The 18,655-nt window shown below is 42.5% G+C and overlaps 1 protein-coding gene across 4 annotated transcripts in view; it reads left to right on the forward strand.

Annotated features, from left to right (window-relative positions):
• Window positions 1-18,655, forward strand: part of DCUN1D3 (defective in cullin neddylation 1 domain containing 3) — a 41,175-nt gene that overhangs the window by 376 nt on the left and 22,144 nt on the right. Inside the window, exon 1 of one of the 4 annotated variants that reach the window (XM_080912087.1) lies at window positions 62-133. The exons of 1 other annotated variant lie outside the window; for it this stretch is intronic. The gene's annotated coding sequence lies outside the window, so the exon portion shown is untranslated. Of the gene's footprint in view, window positions 1-61; window positions 207-428; window positions 530-18,655 lie in introns of those variants that run through there. 2 more of the 4 variants (XM_080912084.1, XM_080912085.1) reach the window with 2 other exon arrangements.

Here is an 18,655-nt window from a genome sequence, read left to right on the forward strand (position 1 = left end):
GGAGGCAATGGAGGGGGCGGGGCTTCGGGGCGGCCGCCGCCGGTGGGCTGCAGATGAGGAGGAGGCGGCGGCCGCGGTGGCAGAAAAGGCGGCGGAGGCGGGGGTAGGGAGCCTGGAAACGCAAGCGGGGATGGTAGGTAGTTTGGACCCGCCGGGCCGCCGTCGTTTCCAGAAAGGGTTTGACTGGAGGAACCTCTGGAGCAGCTGTGAGTTTGGAGGGGGGGGAGTTGAGGAAAAGGGGGGAACATTGAGAGATGAAGGGGCGGGGGTTCGGTTCCTTCGAGAAAGGGGGTGGTGGTGGAAAGGGAGGAGTGCAAATCAGCGCCTTGTCTGGACTGGTCCCTCTGGAAGAAGAGGCTGTGAGAGGAGCCTGTGGCTTGTCAAGCGCAAGGCTCAGAAAACTTACCTACTGTCCCTGCCTGTCCATCGCCAGCACCCCTCAATCCCGGGTCTGGGGACTTGGGGCTGTAGATCCCCGGGGAGGGTCTGCAGACTCTGAGCTGAAAGTCCAGGGTACGAGAGCCGTGAGGTAGGAGCCCAAGGGGGAGGTGGTGGGTGAATCTGCAGCTCCCTCCCTGATTTTTCTCCCCACCCCCATCCTTCTCTGTAATCGTTAACAGCCCTGGAATTAAGGGGCTCAGACCTGAAGGCCTTTCAGTGCACCTTTGCTATAGACGATAACCATCTGTGCCTGAGGTAATGGGGCTGGAGGTTTTGCCTATATCCTGTTTAGGAAGTGGGACGGGATGACAAATGTATTGTTTTTTCCATCCCCACCTCTTATCTTCCCTCATACACACCCCTGTTTCTACTTTAATTCTCTGTGGTTGAGTGGCAGTCGTGGTTACCCTCTCCCCTTTGTGGCACTTAGTACCTCGGTTACCTCCATCCCAGCTCCTAACTGCAAGCTTTGTAGTACTTCAGTTCTGGTCTGTGTCACATTGGGGAGTACCTCACAACGCCGCCTGGCTCACAATTATAATGAACATTTTCTTTTATGAATACTAGAATTCAAGAGCTCTTGCAAGGCATCATAAATGGCATCATAGCCCAGGAATCAAGGTCTCTCGCTCTAAATACTTTATATGTGAGGAATTTACATGTTGTCAACTCTTTCCAAAAATGATTTGATGTTAGGCTAATTCTGGATTTCTGTGTTTCTCTCCACCCACACTTCATGATGTACTTCTGAGAACAGAAAACCCTATATTACTGTTTTTGTTTCTACAGTTGGACAATAGCTCTTTTATGTCTTTCTCGATCTGTGGGCTTTACAATCAGCTTGATTTTTCTCTTATTTAGCCTATGCTTTGTGTATAGGTTATTGTGTATAGATATATATAAGATATATCTCTTATCACTTATAAGAGAGAGTGAGATGTGTAGTTATGCCTTTAGCAAAACACAGTGCATAATGGGCATGGAAATGTCCGAAGAAAGACAGATTAATTGGAAAGATCTTCATATTGTTTAAGAAACAAACACTGCGAGTAAGTAGTGCCTCTTCTAGCCTGTCAGAAATTTCAGCATGAAGTGTTAATCTTGTTTTGTTTGGTGTTGATATATTTTTTAAAAAAAATGAATTCTCTGCCGATTATGGAACTGTTTTTTTAAGAAACTTTATGCTTTAAGAAATAGTGCGAGATTTTAGGGTTCTTTTTGACTAGAAAGTGCGTATGTATTGCTCTTTAACTGAATTTGCTGTGAGGTATCAATGGGATTATCATAAATGTTCTTCTCATGGTGGGAAGAGAGTCTCAATGCCTTGATTGTACAAGTAATGATGCTTATAGATGGTTCACAGAAATATAATAGAAGAGCTACTGCTAGCTAGTCTGACTTTAATTCATTTGGAACCTAGTTTGCCACTGAATGAAAAGTCCAAAATTCATTCAAACTGCAATGAAGTACTAACCACAGTACTTCAGACAGTGAGTGTACAAAGGTGAACACAAGCAAAAAAGGTCCTCTCTTAAGTTTATCAGAGTGGGAGGTGAGGACAGAGACGATAAATTGGCCAATCTGATTTTGACTGAATGCTGGAGAAAGTGAGTGATAAGCCTAGAATGTGTGTCTGGAATGCAGTGGAGGGAGACCTTCCTGAGGTGACACTTAAACAGAACTTAAGACAAAAGGGAGCCAGCCATGCAAAGATGAAGGGAAGACTCTTGGAGGTTTAGGGAACAGTTTGTGCAGAAACTCACTGGAATGAACTTAGCAAGGTCTAGGGACTGGGAGAAGAGAGTGGGGGTGGGGTGTAGGTTTAGGGAGTAAAAGGTTGAATGAAATAGGGTCGGAAGAGTGGGGTTGGGGCTCATATTAGATAGACAGAAGATGAGTAAGGAGGAGGAGAAAAAGACTCCTTTTGGTTCATTCTGTTACCTTTCCTAGAGCGTTTGTCATGTTTGCATATTCGTGTAGACTGTCAGAGACAAAAGCAGCTCACCAAGCTGAGGGTAGTAAAGGCGATGCAGCAGTGGCCACCTGGGCTTTGTGTTTAGAAATAAGCAGGATGTTCAGCCGAGGGCTCACCTCTTCCCATAAATATTTTGTTGTGTATGCATAATAAGTACTCTGAATGTACGTTAATATCTACGTCTTCCATCTCCATGTAAACCTAAGGTTAAAGAACTGGGCATGTGATAATAATAGGTCGGTCTACAGATGACCAGATCTGAGTTTAAATTTTTCGATGTCGTTGTTGTTCTGTGGCAGGCAGCGTTTGTGTTGCAATAGTTCTGCACTTGCCTTGGCCTTCTAGTGAGTAATAATATTCCACTGAGAGGTAGGCTGGTACTAAAAGTTCACTCTGAATTACATTAGATAAGGACTATTGTGGGGCCCATTTCTACTCTGTCATCATCTTTGGGTTGGCTTGTAATTCAGGGATGTAACCTGCTTTTGCCTTTAGTTGGGGGCATTTATCTCCAACAACCTTATCTTTGACAGATTGTCCACTTGAGAGGCCTTATCAGATGTTGCTTGGATTTGGCCCTCTTTCGCTGCATTACAGTATTTAGAGTATCCCCCCACCCCCCCCCCACCCGCTCCCCCCTCCAACCTCACAAAAGTGACTGGAGCATTCTTTGAGAGAATCAGTCTTTTGAGCTGTGCAGTTGAGAGACATCTGTTGCTTAAACGGTCTGTAGTAAACCCTGTTTTAAAATGTTGAATGAAATGTTTTGGTGTTTGGTAAAGACAATCAGAAACATGAGACTTGTTACTTGAGTTTTAGTACTCTACTACTACCTGCAGGTGGCTCTTCAGAACTAACTGGGTAGAGCTTTCTGTGTTGTCCTGGGGTAAGGGAGGATGCAGCTTGTTTGAATGCAAACAGCAAATCCTAGTTTTCAGGTAAATGACCAGTGTGAACTCTTGGCAGCTGGCATGAACTAAACAGCTTGGCCTTGACTTTGTGTGCTATTGCTAGGCAGACAGTGCTCTATTTGGTGTTAAGCAGTCTACCGTCCCTCTTCATTTCAATGGTTTATTACAGTGCAAGTAAGTATGAACCATCGAGGCTGACATTTCATCAGCCAGTTTTGCAGATTAACTTTTGAAAAGGACTAGAGATTAGTAGGGGATTTAGGGGTGGGGGTGTTAGGGTGTGGGGAACTTGAACATGTGGAGAAGCCCTTGAAACCTTATATTGACTGCTTATTGTGTTTGGCAAAAATGAATCTAAATCTAAGTGAATTTGGAATCTTGGAGCCGAGTTGATTGACCTTTTGACCTAAGGTGCCAGTCAGTTTGTTTCTTAGGGTTTAGGGGATTTTGTACACATTCTAATTAAAGGTGAAAACCCAAAGAGCCAGTTGGTGCCACTTGCCCTTGGAATTGTGGGTAAGTTGTTTTTCATTTCAGTAGCTGGTTTAAAGCTAATCTGATTTTACTACTGTCTTGATATGTGTTTTGTAGTGAGGAGAGTTGATTGTACACTTGCTGCCAGTTGTTTTGAGGTGAAGTAGTAACTCAGATGGGAACAGTGGTAATTATGTGCTAACTCCTGTTTCCCTAACTCTTGATAACTTACAATTACTCTTTGTGTCTGTTTACAGACATTCATACCAACTAGTGTACCAGGATCAGTTCTTCCTGATGCTGGCACAGGGTTCTTAGTTCCTTCCATAGCAGACCAGGTTGACTGAGCCATGCCCTTTAGTTCAGATCTACTTTTCACTAGTTCTTGTATCTGTTTTTCTGGGCAATGGAAGGATTTATTTTCTGGGGGTGGGGTATCAAAAGGAGATTTGAGTAGGGATAACTCCAATGATGCCAACTGTTTCTTTGGAGTTATGCTATATTAAAAGAGGGTAAATGCCCAGTCTTTAAGCTATATGCCGAGGAGACCTTATTTAAACACTATACATCAGAACTTGTGGATAATGAATTCTGCTTCCTTGAGAGTTTGGACTTGCCTGAGTCCTGGGTTGTGAGTTGAATTGTTGGGTTAGGGGTTGAGATACAGCATAGGAACCCAGGTTGTACAGCAGTGTAAACATCATTTGGTAAGCATCATCATTATGTCTGTGTCCAGTTCCTGTCCTGTCCCTGTCCTGTCCTCTTCCCCTACCCCTACCCCCCCCCCCATTGTGCATTGCTGAAGCATTCAACCTCAGTACCTGGTAACTGGAAATAATGTTGTCATGGAGACCTTTAGATCTAGCCCAGCTCTGATGACTGACAGATCTCTGATGGCATTCTGCAGAGAGCAGGTTTTCAATGAGCATTTAGCATCTTGTAGCCATTGTTGCTCTTTATGTTAGTCCAAGAGACAGTGTTGGGGAGATCTGCCCTGTTTTAGTAGTCACAGCATTTACTGTATTTAAAGCAGTTAATTCTACTCAGTCTAGTGGGAAGAAACAAGAAAAACTCAGACCCCGCAAAATAGAATATCTAGTGTAGCTCTGACTTGGTCTGAAACCCTGTGTAGACCAGGCTGTCCTGGAATTCACAGGGATCTACCTGCCTCTGCCTCTCCCTCCTGAGTGCTGGGATTGAAAAAAGCATGCGCCACATGGCCATCACTATGTTACCCCCCTCCTTTTTTTTTTTTTTTTTTTTTTTTTTTCCTAAACTAAAATATGAGGAACCTTCCTGAGGCAGGAGTATAAGACAGAAATGAGGGCATTTTGCTTTTTGTTTCTTACCCCATTTTACCAACTCTTTAATTCTTCGAGAATCCCTTATAGTGTGGCACATATAAAGCAGTGGTTCAATAATGGAATGAGAGTGCCCTAGTATAGCAGAGCTTGAGGATGCTTTATAGGGAGAGCTGAAGTCTCCTTCAGAGTGTTTTCTGAAGGGACCCAATTACATTCAAATAGGAGTGAAGACTTCAGTACCCTGAGTTCTTTCAGTTTTCTGAGACAAGGTCTTCATATGTAGCTAGGCTGGCCTCAAACTCAAGATCTCCCCTCTCATCTTTCAAAATGATGTTGGGATTATATAGTATCACCATGCCTTGCTTCTCAGCTCTTTTTATAACTAATGGGCATGATTTAATAATAGCTGTGCAAAATGCTGAATTGTATGCAAGTTGCTTTCCCAATGACCTGCTGAAGCACCTGAAAAGGAAAGTCCAAGTTTGCCCATTGATAGAGCAATTTCAGGTAAATAACTACAGTGGTTGCATAAGCCATCTTTTTTATATTAATCGAATTTGGCTTAGATTAAGCAGTTGCTTTAGCCAGGCATAGTGTCACAGTGCAATCCCTGTACCGTGCAATCCCTGTACCAAGGAGGCTGAGGCAGGATTGCTGCAAATTGGAGTCCAGCTTGAATGACACAGCCAATACCAGGCCAATACAATAAGACGGCTCCATTCCAAACAAGACAGAATCAGGTATCTGCCTTCAAGTCCCACACTTGTAGTTCTGCACTCTTAGTATTCAACTCGGGTTGAGGCAGGAGGTTCAGGAGTTTAGGGTCATCCTCAGCTACACAGAGCTTTTGAGGCAACCCTGGGCTATATGAAATCCTATCACAAAGAAACAAACACCTTTCCACCCCCTTCACATTTGCATTATATATTTACCCTCTTTTGACATAGCGTAACCCCAGAGAATCAGTTTGCATCACTTTTTGGTGTTATCCCTACTCAAATCCCCCTTTGACACCCCCCGCCTACAAAATAAATCCTTCCGTTGCCCATAAAAATAGGTACAAGAATGAGTGAAACTAGATCTGAACTAAAGAACATGGGGATACTGTTTAAACAAGAGGAGAAAACCAGGACACTACCTCAGAGAAGATGCTGAGACTAGCATTGTGGGAAGCAGGATCAGGGATAAGACAACAAACACTCTTGGTCCCTTTAAGGAGACAGGCTTTCCTAACTATGGTGATGTTTTCAGGGATGATAAGTTATATAGTGAATTCTCTACCCATTTTAAAGAATATTTTCATGGTTCTTGTTGATTAGTTTTCATTTAAAATAACTAGTCACTTATTTAATAATTTATTCAAGACCGTTGCTGTAGAGCTCAGGCTCATGGGAAGAGTTCTGCTTTGGGCTTCCTAATGTATGAAGAAGTGTAAAGATGTTTCCAGACATGGAGTAGTTCAGTTGAAGTGGATGGAGTAGCAAGCCTTTATGTGGCCAGAGTTGTAAGTAAGTAGGAGTACAGTGGAAAGGAGGCTAGTGGAGAAGAGACTTGTCCTCTGTTCCAGCTGGGGAAGGCTAATAATGACTAAGGTAGGTAAGGGGGAAAAGCACATGAATTGCCCAACTCAGGGGAATAACATTCACTAGGAGGGAGGGGTTAGGGGCCTGATTGCCTAACTGCAGGGAACATCACTCACCAGGAGGGGATGGAGCCCTGACCTCCATGAGAGCACACATGTGTTACTGCTGCAGGGAGTGTGTAGGGATCTTGCAGATGCTGTGACTGTACTTTCTTCACAATTGACTAGCCATTCTGAACCCCAGGAGCTAGAGTTAACAAGTAGCTATGAGTACCTCAGTGTGGGTGCTGGAACTGAACTCAGGTCCTGTGGAAGAGCAGTACACACTTAACTATTGAGCCATCTTTCAGCTCTAGTGTTTTTGTTTGTTTGTTTGTTTTTTGAAAGGTTTTTTATTTTCTCAGGTACTTGTGGATTCCAAAGGCCCTGATTTCCCAGTGTTGAGCTGGTAACAAGCATAGATTCTGTGATTACATCAAGCATCGGTGAAGTTGGTTTTAATATGTGCATCTGTTTCTGAGGTTATCAATTACATTGTTCCAACAGTTTTCTGGCAGCAACTGAGTGTCCAGAAACTCAGCTCTGATGTCTGGAATTAGCACAGAGCCCACATGCCAGTGACTCAGTCTTACAGGATTGCACCACTTACATGCTAGCTGTGGGCATTCACAAGTTATCTTAACTTCTTGTAGACCACAAGTTCAGGGGTTCTTAAAGCTTGTCAGGTCTGATATTGTGCTAGCACAATTCATAGAACTCAAGTAATGCATGATACTTAGGACTTAAGTTTTGTTATAAAGTACGTAACAGCCAGTGGCAGCAGAGACAGTATATATAGCCCTGTCCTACTTCCAACAGCAGCCCAAAGGGTTTCTTGTCAGGTGAAACCAAGTGCTGGAGAAAATAATTTCAGGACAAGTTTGTATGAAGCAGAGCTAGATTATTAATAAAGACTTTAATATAGATTTAATACTTGGCATTGTAGGAGGGAGGATACTTAGGAAAAAGTTAGTACACACCTAAGTGTGGCCATGAACTTATCAAGAGTCTCCCTATGATTTGGTGTTTTTGAATTACATTGTTGAAAAACATTTAAAGTTAAATCAAAATGGTTGGTATATTCATTCCCAGCCAAGCTTAGCAGTTAAGGCCCTTACTGCTCTTCTGGAGGACCCAGGTGTGATTCCTTCCGCTTACAGCTGTTCATAACTCCATTTCCATGTTATCTGATACTTTCTTTTGGCCTCTTTGGGCTCCAGACACACATGTGCTCATACATGCATTCAGACAAAATACATCCACATAAAAGAAAAAAGCTAAAACAATAATTATAGAACAGGCTGGAGGGGTGGCTCAGTGTTTAGAGCAGTCAGGGCTGGAGGGGTGGCTAAGTGCTTGAGAGGTTGTTGGTTCTGCAGAGAGTCAGGGGTCAGTTCCTAGAACACACATGGTAGCTCACAACTGTCTGTAACTTTAATTCTGGGAATTCCATGTCCTCTTCTGACCTCCACAGGGACAAATGGCATACAATACCTATACTAAAATAAAAATTTAAAGGGCAGAGTCAAGACATATTTTTACTTTAATGTTGTTTCTAATCTAGTTTATAAGATATTTATAATTATTTTTTTGGCTTTTCCAGGCAGGGTCTCTCTATGTAGCCCTGGCTGTCCTGGAAATCACTATGTAGATCAGATTAGCCTCAAACTCACAGAAATACTCCTGCCTCTGTCTCAGTAGTGTGGGATTCCAGGCAAGCACCACCAAGCCTGGCTACTTATTTATTTAGGGAGCTCTTTTCTCTTCTCTATTCCTTTAGCCTTTATTGTCTTTTTATTTTGCCTTAATTGGCGCTGGGGATAGTTTGTATAGTGCTCATACAACATATGTAAATCTGTGGGCTGAACCTATGCATCCTTCAGCATCCCAAAACAGGCAGATGCTTTAGCCTATGTATACAGTCTTAGGAGACTGAGGCAGGAGGATGGCTTGAGCCCAGGTGTTGCAAACCAGCTGCGTTGATACAGAGGGCAAATGAGGTGGAAGTGCAGGACCTATTGCTCTCTCTAGATGTGTGTCACCATTTCTGGACTCACCACATCCTCTGCCCCAACAAACCAAAAAACCTGATTAAATAATCAAAGTTAATAGTGAGAAAAAAAGAGATTTATTCAGTGTAGCCACATTGGGGAGCCAGAAAGATCCATGAAACTCATCCCCACCTGAAGCCAGTTGGTTCTGATTATAAGGTAAGCTTTAATTAAATAGCAGGCCAGAGATAAGCACCGTGATCCCCTTCTCACCATCTTCACACTCCAGTCAAATGAAGAGCTGTACTCTTCCCTAGGACAGGTTTCTTTTCTGCCTGAACATTTCCCTCTTACTACTCCTAGAGCCATAGACATACCCCCTTTAAGATTCCTAGGGGAATTCTAATTTGGGGTCTAGGTGGGCCAGACCCTGTGCTCACCACTTGTAAATTCTCTGAAAATTTTGGGGTCTTATTGATGTATTGTGCTTTGGTGGTAGTGGTGGGGTGTGTTGTGGGGGTGTGGTTTGTGTGTTTCCTGGTTAGTATGGTCAGAGATGCCACTCTGGTTTTGGATTTAGAATGAATTGAGATTTCATTATACGGGCGTGGTTACTGACTTTTTCCTGAACTTTTCTTCCTCACTGCCCATCTCTGAGACAACAGCACCTAAAATCGAATTCTGTGCTTAAGTTTCCTGATGCAACTAGACCCTCCCTTGAAACCTCTGAGGGCTCACCCTGAAATCACCCTGTAAAACTCAGATGTGGTCCAAAGGGTCTTTCCCTGTTGTAGGATATTTGATCATACTGTGAAACCCAAGGCTGCATCATTTACTGAAGAAAACTGTTTCAAGTTGTGGTGTGCCTCAGCCGTTAGCACACACCTTTAATCCCTTTGGCTGGGATACAGACAAGCCCTTAGTACGCACTCTTAATTCCAAACAATGTAGGTAAGGTTAGTTTGTAGAAGGAGGCAGCCATGTTTTACATTGATGACTAATTGAGTAGCAGACAAATTGACAAATCAGAGAAAGATTTGACAGGAGTCAAGAGATAGAATATGCCTAACTCTCACAGGAAGAGGAGGCTACTTAAGAGAGCACCACAGAAAAGAGAGGGAAAGAGAAAGAGGCAGTTTTACCAGTACAGTTTTACAGAGACAGATTGCAGAGAGAGATCAAGCTAGACACAGGTGAAGACAGAACAAGCCCGAGACTGAGAAGGAGCCAGGGGATTAGAACAGATTGACAAAGTTGGTGGAAGCCAAGCAGAGCAATTCATAATCACTGGTTAAAAGCACATCTCTAGAGCTCACACTCTGATCCTAAGTCTGAACTTTACTTGCCACTTGAACTTGGGTGAGCTACATTTCTCTAAGCCTAGGGTCTATCATGTGTAGACCAAAATTCAGTAAATAATTGTAAGGATTGTTAGTGCATTTATGATATCACATAGTATGTGTCATAAAAGGATTGTTATTAGTTGTTATTAGCGACAGGGCATACATAGTTAAGCTTATCCAAGTTGCAGTTCCCAAGAAGGGGCTATCATTTTACCTCCTATAGAATATATTAAGCATTGCTAGGTGCACAGTTATCACTTGAAAATAAAACCTGCCCTCTGGGTAGCTGGGAAATAAATACACAGGTGACTAATGGAAACTTCCAGCTTGTTTCCAAAGCTGGCCTAAGAATTAGGTATGGAAAAATCTTCCTCCTGAAATCCTATTGAGAAATAGCTTTCAACCTTCTTAATGCTGCAACCCTGTAATACAGTTCCTCCTGTTGTGACCCCTCTGGCCCACCATAAAATTATTTTGTTGTTATTTCAAAATGAATTTTGCTACTGTGGGGAAGGGTAGTGTAAATATCTGATATGCAGGATGTCTGATATGTGACCCCTGTGAAGGGGGCATTTGACTCCTTAAAGGGGTTGTGATCCAAAGGTTGAGAACTGCTGTTACAGAGCCTGTGTTGAGTCTAGCAGTTGGGACAAAGGGCTAAAGTACTGTAGGTTTAAAACTGAGAAGCTGATCCAATGGGGCATTTTTATCTTTGGCCATAGGCCTTGAAGTTCAGTGAGTTGGACAAGCCTTCTTAGGACTTTGGATAGAAACAGATTTGTGTCAGCCAATCCAGATTATCTGAGAAGATCAACTGCTAAGTACCATGTTGTGCCTGTTGTTCATAGGGGAAAGTGAAAAGCCCAGATCTCCTTCAGACTCACTTCAGGTGAACTGAGGCCAGGTCTCTAAGACTCCTGGACAGTCTTTTCTAGGGGACCACTGGTGTACATAGTGTCCTTTGCTAGTCTGTATTCTGCCACTAGTTGCTGTCTCTGTGTGTGGGTCACATCCCCTCTTTTTGCTGTCTTTAACTGGGATGCAAAGGATTTAGGAATAATTTAGTGGTTTTCAAAAGTGTAGATTTGGATATACTTTTTTTTAAGTTAAAATCCCCCCCCCCCCACATTTATTGTGTGTGTTTGGAAGGGGTGGTACATGTGTGAAGTTCTGAGGACAATTTGAGGAAGATGGTTGTCTCCACCATAGGAATTTCAAGGCTTGAACTCTGGTCATTGGGCTTGGTGGCAAGCATTGCTGAGTCCTCTCCAGGGCTATATTTATATTTGTTGCGAAATAAGCACACTAGTGTACTTTCTGAGCACTTGTCGGGGAGAAGATGGAGAATGCTTCCCATTTATAATTTCTCCTTTTTAATGTATAATATGAAAATGTAACTAGCATATAACATTTCTGACTACATTGATAATGGTACTAACAATGAAATTTAAAAAAAATTGTTTTTAAAGACAGGTGCTATGCCACAACCCCAATAAAACCACCAAATAAAGCCCAAATTTCTGTGGAGCAATAGAAGGCATAGTTTGATTGGCTTGGATGAAACATACTATATAGATAAACCAGCCTGGCTTTAAGTGCTCAACCTGTCTCTCAAGTGCACAACTATGCCCAGCAGGCCTGCCTGCCTTCCTTCCTTCCTTCATTCCCTCCCTCCCTCCCTCTCTCTCTCTCTCTCTTTTTAACTTTTGAAAAAAATGTCAGTTGATAAATGGGCATATAAGGGAATAGGAATAGCTAGCTTGTAACTGAAGACAGAGTGAACAGTGAGCCATATCTTACTTTCATGATGTCTTTGTAGAATTGGTGCTATAGAGCAGGCCCATGTTTGTGCAGGTTTAAAGACTTGACTTGTCTGACTTAAACAGACTGACAAGTTTGACAGAAATACACATAGGTAAGTTGGAATTCAAATAAAGACATTGCCCAAATCCCAATGATGTATTATGTGCAATTTTAAATATCACAGATTTTAGTAAGTGATACCCTTATTTTTAAACAGTGGAAAATTGAATACTGTCATGTTCTCCTCAATTTTAGCAGGTTTCACTGTCAGGATTGGTAGGTCATTCACTCTTTTGTTGGAATTCCCTAAAGTTCCAGGAGTTTAGAACTCAAGGGAAGGAGAAAAGACTTGATCATGGATCTAGCATCCAGATTCAAGGTTTTAGAAGTCTTGGCTCTGCCTCATCTAAGAAGTGACATGAACAGTGACTGCCTTAAAGAGACACTGACTTGTGTCCTAAAATAAACTTAAGCACTGAAAAATTTTAAGCAATGTTAAAAAAAAAAAAACTACCTTACTCATTCTTATAATTCAACATGTAAACAGTGATAGAAATGATAGCCTGTTGTGGGAACTGGTATCCACTGACCCCACTTAAACCCCCAAATGAAAATCAAATTTTTGTGAAACAGTAGAAGCAGAGAAAGCTGCATTTAGATGTAGTCTGTGTTTTGTAGGTTTTGTTTGCTGTCTTAAAGCCTTAATTGCCCATCATACCTAGACTTTTTTCTTGACTTTTATTATCTGCCTTTGGTGGCTGGTCTATATTTTGCAAATGATCTCATTCTTTTATAATCTCTGCAATTAATTAATTAATTTGTTGTTGTGTGTGTGTGTGTGTGTGTGTGTGTGTGTGTGTTATTCATGTGCCAAGGGTGAGTATACCAAGTCAGAACAATATGTGGGAGTCAAGCTGTCTCCTTCTACTATATGAGTTCTGGCAAATTCAGGCTTGGTGGCAAGTGCTCCCAACAGAAAATTTGCTTTCTGTTGCTGTAAGAAAGCACTGACCAAAACCATCTTGGGGAAGAAAAGGCTTAACCTCTGGAGAAAGGATGTTTTCTGGCTTGCTATATTACCTTTCTTATCCAGGTCAGGCCAAACTACCCAGGAGTGGCATCTCCCACAGTGAGCTGGGCCATCCCACATGAGTTAACAATCAAGAAAATGCCACAGGTCAATTTGATAAAGTCAGTTCCTCAATTGAGATTACTTCTTCCAGGTATATCACATTGACAAGCAAGATTAGCTATCATGTGCACGTAACAGCCAAGCTGTCACATAAGAACCTTATTCCTGAGCTGTGTCCCCAGCCCTTTGCATGATTTCATAATGAAAAACTCAGAAGTTTCCCAGCAGTGGTGAGACCTAGTGCTGTGTCTGAATTTTTTGTATAATTTTGATTTTGTTATTTATACTGTCTTGTCTTTGAAAGGTTGTGACTTGTGTTAGGTCTGGCTAGGAAAAGAAAAAGCCTTTTGCTCCAGGCTATAGTTTTTTTGGAGATTAAAAATCTCCATTTCTACTAAGTTCTACTCTTAAGTGTCCTTTGAGCAGATTTTAATTTACTTGGATTCTAGATCAGGCAACATGCCTTTCTTCTTAGATGTGAAGAAATCCTAAGACTGCCTTATTGAGAGTGGCGATTGCATGTCTGAAATAGTCTGTATTCCCTCCTGGGGAAGTTAGTCATTATTTATAGGTGACAACTGGTGAGTCTGGATAAATCTGAAAGGCGATGGAAGGGAGTTGTAGCAGTCACCCTTGCTCTACAGCAAGCCTATGCAAGGGTGGAGACAGTTCATTCTCTTCTGTTCTTGGGGAATTATCATTGAATCAGTATGTCTTGGTTTCCAGCACCATTTACTATAGACTTCTCAATCTATTCCTAAATTTTTCATTCTAAGATAAAGCCTGGAGCTGCTGAAATGGGTTTGTGGGTCCATGGGTAAAGGCACTTTGCGAGCATGTGGTAGAAGGAGAGAAGCTACTCTAAGAGTTGTCCTCTGACCACCACAAGGTGCACACACACGAATAAATGAATAAAAGATAAGTATTCTCAAGATTTTAGGAAACTTGAACCTTTGTGGCAGTTTCAAACCAGACAAATCATTAATTGAAGACTTAACTATGACTTTGAACTCTCCTTAGCCAAGAAACTGGAGTTGCTTAATTTATCAGTGTTTGTTTTCTAAGTGTCCAGCTCTCAGCCATTGCCTGACCCAGCAAAGAGCTATAAAGTTACGCAACAGGTGAAAACCTTTCCAGTTGCCTTTTCCCCATTTGTAAAGAAATGGTTTTTCCCCCTTGCAAGCAACTCATCCTAAGCTTCTCCTCTCTGTTTTGTATATTTACTATTTGCGCACAATGCTTGGCTTCAAACAAGTTTAGAAGGTTCCAGCACTTAGTACTTGTCAAAAATCGGCATAAATAGAAGAGCTTGGTTTGCCACAGCAGCTTAACAGCACAAGGCTCTAGCAGCACTTAAGCTTTCCAAACAGATACAAGATAATTTCTGCTTAAGAAGAAACAGATCTTGTAGTTTTCCAGTTAGAAATGTATGAGCAAGGGACTGACTTTCTCAGATGGAATGTGTATCATTCATAGGGGACTTCTGAAACTCAAAAGCAGTCTTGTAAGCTAGAAAATCTTGGCCTCCAAAATGTCCTGCTCTCACCATTTTGTTCCAGGGAATTAGGTGTAGTCCCGTTTGTCCCTTTCTGGTGGACAGGCTCTGTAGTGGTTGAATACTTGGCATTTTAGGAGAGAATGATGTGATATGTTGCCAGGTATTCTATCAGGTTCAGAGTACAGTGGATCTTGTTCCCCAAGGACCTTGCAGCATGGCAGAAACACCAGACACAGTAAGGAGAAGACACTTTGTAAAGTTGGTGCTCCAAGATGTGATACCAGTGCAGGGGCTAGGGGGTCAGCAGCAGGGAGTCCTGTGGAAGAAAGCCTGAGATAGGGCTGAAGAAACAAGACTGGAGAATCAGGAAGCGGGGAGGCGTTCCCAGCGATAAGGTAAAGCTATGGAGACAAGGTAGCATCTTGGGAAATACTTTGTGCCTTAATATGCCGGGAGCACCTGAAATAAAAAGGGGAGGACTATGACAGAACTGAGATCAGATCCCGAGGAGCCTTGTGTGCCTTGGTGAGTTGGGATGAGTCTGTAGGTGAAAAGGATCTGTAATTGGGGGAGGGGAGTACTAGACATTGTACTCAGGGGCTTGCACATGCAAGGTGAGGACTATATACCACTGAAGCACATCCCCAGTCCTATTAAATGAGTTTAAGAATGTCTACACTGTATTTGTGTGTGATCACTCCTGTGCAGCAAGATTGGAAGTAGGTAAAGATTGTGAGGGCACTGTCCTCAAGATGGTAGAAGCCTGAACTGAGTCACTGTAGCACCACTGTGGCAGTTTGGAGTAATCTGACAAATTTATTATTGTCCCACAAGGGTCATCAGGAAAGAATACTGTGCTCTGCACAGTACAGTTTTACGAAGACCCAGGGGCTGCAAGCGCCACTGGCCCATAGTGAGCCATCTGTGCCCCAGCAGGTGATGGCAGTCATGACTGAATTACATCTGCCCAAATCTCCTTACTCACTGTTGCCTCTGCAACACTGGCCGGTAGAAGACACATTTCCCTATGTAAGTGAGAGAAGCTTGGAAACTAGGGGCACAAATGGGTGTAGGAGTATATCCCATTTTTGTTAAATAGGGATCTGTATAAGGTAGTGGTCTGCTTTTCTTTTCCTTCCATCCTTCCTTTCTCATTCCTTTCCTTCACCCTCCCTCTCTCCCTCCCTCCCTCCCTTCCTTCTTCCCTCCCTTCCTTCTTTCCTTCCTTCCTTCCTTTCCTTCTTTCCTTCCTTTCTTTTTCTAAGAAAGTCTGTAATAACCTGGAAATTGAAACCCAGGATTACAGGAGTGTATTTCTGAGCTTATTTCCTCACCTGTGAGACAGAGCAGAAATATTTCTCTTTATGGGTAGCTGGGAAGATTAAATTGTATGATAACTGGAAAGTGCTTACCACATTGAACACACTAATTATACCACAGGGGAAAAGCCTAGTCTTGAGATTTTCCAAACTGAGGGTCATTCTCCTTAGAGGGTCATAACCAACAATTGAAAACAACCTAGGAAAGGAAGTAGCATCAATCAGAGCACATCCCAGAAGCAAGAATCAGTCAGCATTGCATCACAAGAGCATCTTTGTTTTGCGTTTGTGTTTGTGTGTTTGTATTAGATCAGGGAGTAGAATTTATTTTTTAAAGTATGTTTGAGTGCTTGCCTGCATGGCACTCTTTGTGCCAGAGGAGAGGAGGAGGCCAGAAGAGGATGTAGGATCCTCTGGAATTGGAGTTAGGGATAATTGTGATTTTCCATGTAGGGCTGGGTATCAGACTTAGGTCCACTAAAAGAGCAGCCAGTAAGTGTTCTTAAACCCTGAGCCATATCCCAAGTCCCAGAATCCATTTCTTTGCTGTACTTTACAGTTAAAGTTTGAAAGCTACTAACCACTTTCAAGCTCTCTTCCTCAGAGGCCACGGGACTTTGGTACCCCAAATAAAACACCACTCTTGTTTGAAAAGTTTTTTTTCTTTGTCTTAAAGACAGTGTATGTTCACTCAGGCTACCCTGTAACTTGCTATTGTGTACCATGCGGATCTTAAACTCAGAGATCCACCTGCCTTTGCTAGGGTTAAAAGCAGGTACCACCATACCCGTCCTGTTGCTCTTGTTTTTGATAACCAGTAAAACAGGGGTCCTTCAGCCAGTTACTTAGAACTTGTGCTTCAGTCTTCTCATCTGTGAAGAGGTGAAAATAATACCCACAGAACTCATGTTGGCGCTATATCATTGTTTAGTTCTGTGTAAGATGTTACTGAACCTTGGGGAAGTATTTGTGAACAGTTATAGGAGAGTACCTAGGCTAACATGCCTGAAGGCAGATTGTGCAGTGCACCAAATACATAGACTGTTTATTTTCATTGTTTCTGTAGTTGCTATCCTTTTTAAGTTAGCATGTGAAGTAATGGGTTTCATTATGGCGTGTGTGTGTGTGTGTGTGTGTGTGTGTGAGAGAGAGAGAGAGAGAGAGAGAGAGAGAGAGAGTGACAGAGAGAGAGAGAGAGACAGAGAGAGAGTGACAGAGAGAGAGAGAGAGACAGAGAGAGATTTTACAGCTGTTCTTACTTATCTCCTTAACTGCCCTTTCTTCCTCACCCCCTTCCTTCTCTTATTGGTCCTCTGTCTCTTCCAAAGTGGTCTTCCTTCACTCTTTTGTGTCACATGTGAATACACTTCCTTCTCTCCCTGACTCTTTCCCTAAGAGCTTCAGCTCCCGAGTTATGAGAGTGTGGTGTGGGTTGGCCCTATCTTGCACTGCAGTCCCTTTCCTTCTTGGGCATGCAGTCTAAGATGCTGTCACTAAGAAGACAGCAACATCCTTTTTCTTCTATGTTCTGGTTATGATTGTGGTTATTTTTGAGACAGTGTCTCTACATGATTCTGGTTATCCTGTAACTTGCCATGTAGACCAGGCTAGCCTTAAACTCACAGAGATTTTTTTGCCTCTACTTCCTCAGTACAAGGCTGGTTACATTTAACTGGCACGAGTGTTTGTGTTCCATGGGAGTAATCATATATAATGGATTCATTCTTGCCCATGTCATAGCCACAGTAATGCATCTGTTATAGTAAGATGTCATAGTACATCCCTAAAAATCTAGTCTGAAAAACTTACTCAGGGTTGTGGGGGAGTAATGAAGCATTTTCCTTTTTTGGTTCTTAAACTTTTTAGTTTTGGCTTGGAAGAAAAAAAAGAAAGCCACAGGGTGTTTGTTTGTTTGTTTGCAGTGAAACCAGTCGCTGTGCCTTTGCTTAGCTCTGATGGATAGTGAGCCTTCCATTTGATAAGCCCATTGGCAATGTTGAATCAACTTGGATGAATGGGAGCTGATCCTGGCTGCCTCATAGAAGTGTTATGTAATTCATGGTACCCACAAACCCTTTGGGAGGCCTTATCGAGACAGTGTCATTCTGGGTTTTCCGTTCTTATCCAGCTCTGCCAGAATGATTCTCGTGCCTTAAGGGCTAGAAGCTTGCTGTAAAAAGTAGGCATTTGGCTTTTGCTTAGAGATGGAGTGTTGCTGAAGAATGGTGTTAAAACCTGGAAATGTTGTGATTGAAGTTTAGATTAGTTTAGAAGTACCTCCCACCCCGTTACATTGACTTAATTTCTGAAGAATGAGTCTTATTTAGAGTTTCAAACATTTCTTCTTTGACTAGTTTCAGAAAAGGCTTATTAATGTATTTGTCTTGCAAGTTTCTGCTGAGATTCATCTTTGTCAGCCCTGGCATTTCTCAGAGAAACAAAAGAGGAGTGTCAGTTTGGTTTTCCATCACCCCACACAGTAGACCTCTTAATTCTGTCACTGATGGTTGTGCACTGTTAAACAAGCCTTACTGTTGGCCGACTCACTGAGGAGCCAGCCCTGTGGCAGTGTGACCCCATCCTCAGTATCCCCCTGTGTCAATGTGACCCCCACCCCCAGGTACCAGCACCTCACTGTTAGTGCTTGGAATTTTCTGTGTATTGTGTTAGAACAAACTTCTAATTCTGACTATTTTTCTTTTCAACTTTAGGCCTAAAATTGGAAGCTCTATTTTTATACAACATATCCTAGAAAAGTCACCAGTGTTGCTATTCTCTTGCTACCCAAATATCCTGACTGGGCCTGGGGGTGGGGAGAGCAAGAGCCGGCTGCCTCATGTGGC

The sequence above is a fragment of the Micromys minutus genome (genome assembly GCF_963924665.1).
Source record: "Micromys minutus genome assembly, chromosome: 2".
Lineage (NCBI taxonomy): Eukaryota > Metazoa > Chordata > Mammalia > Rodentia > Muridae > Micromys > Micromys minutus.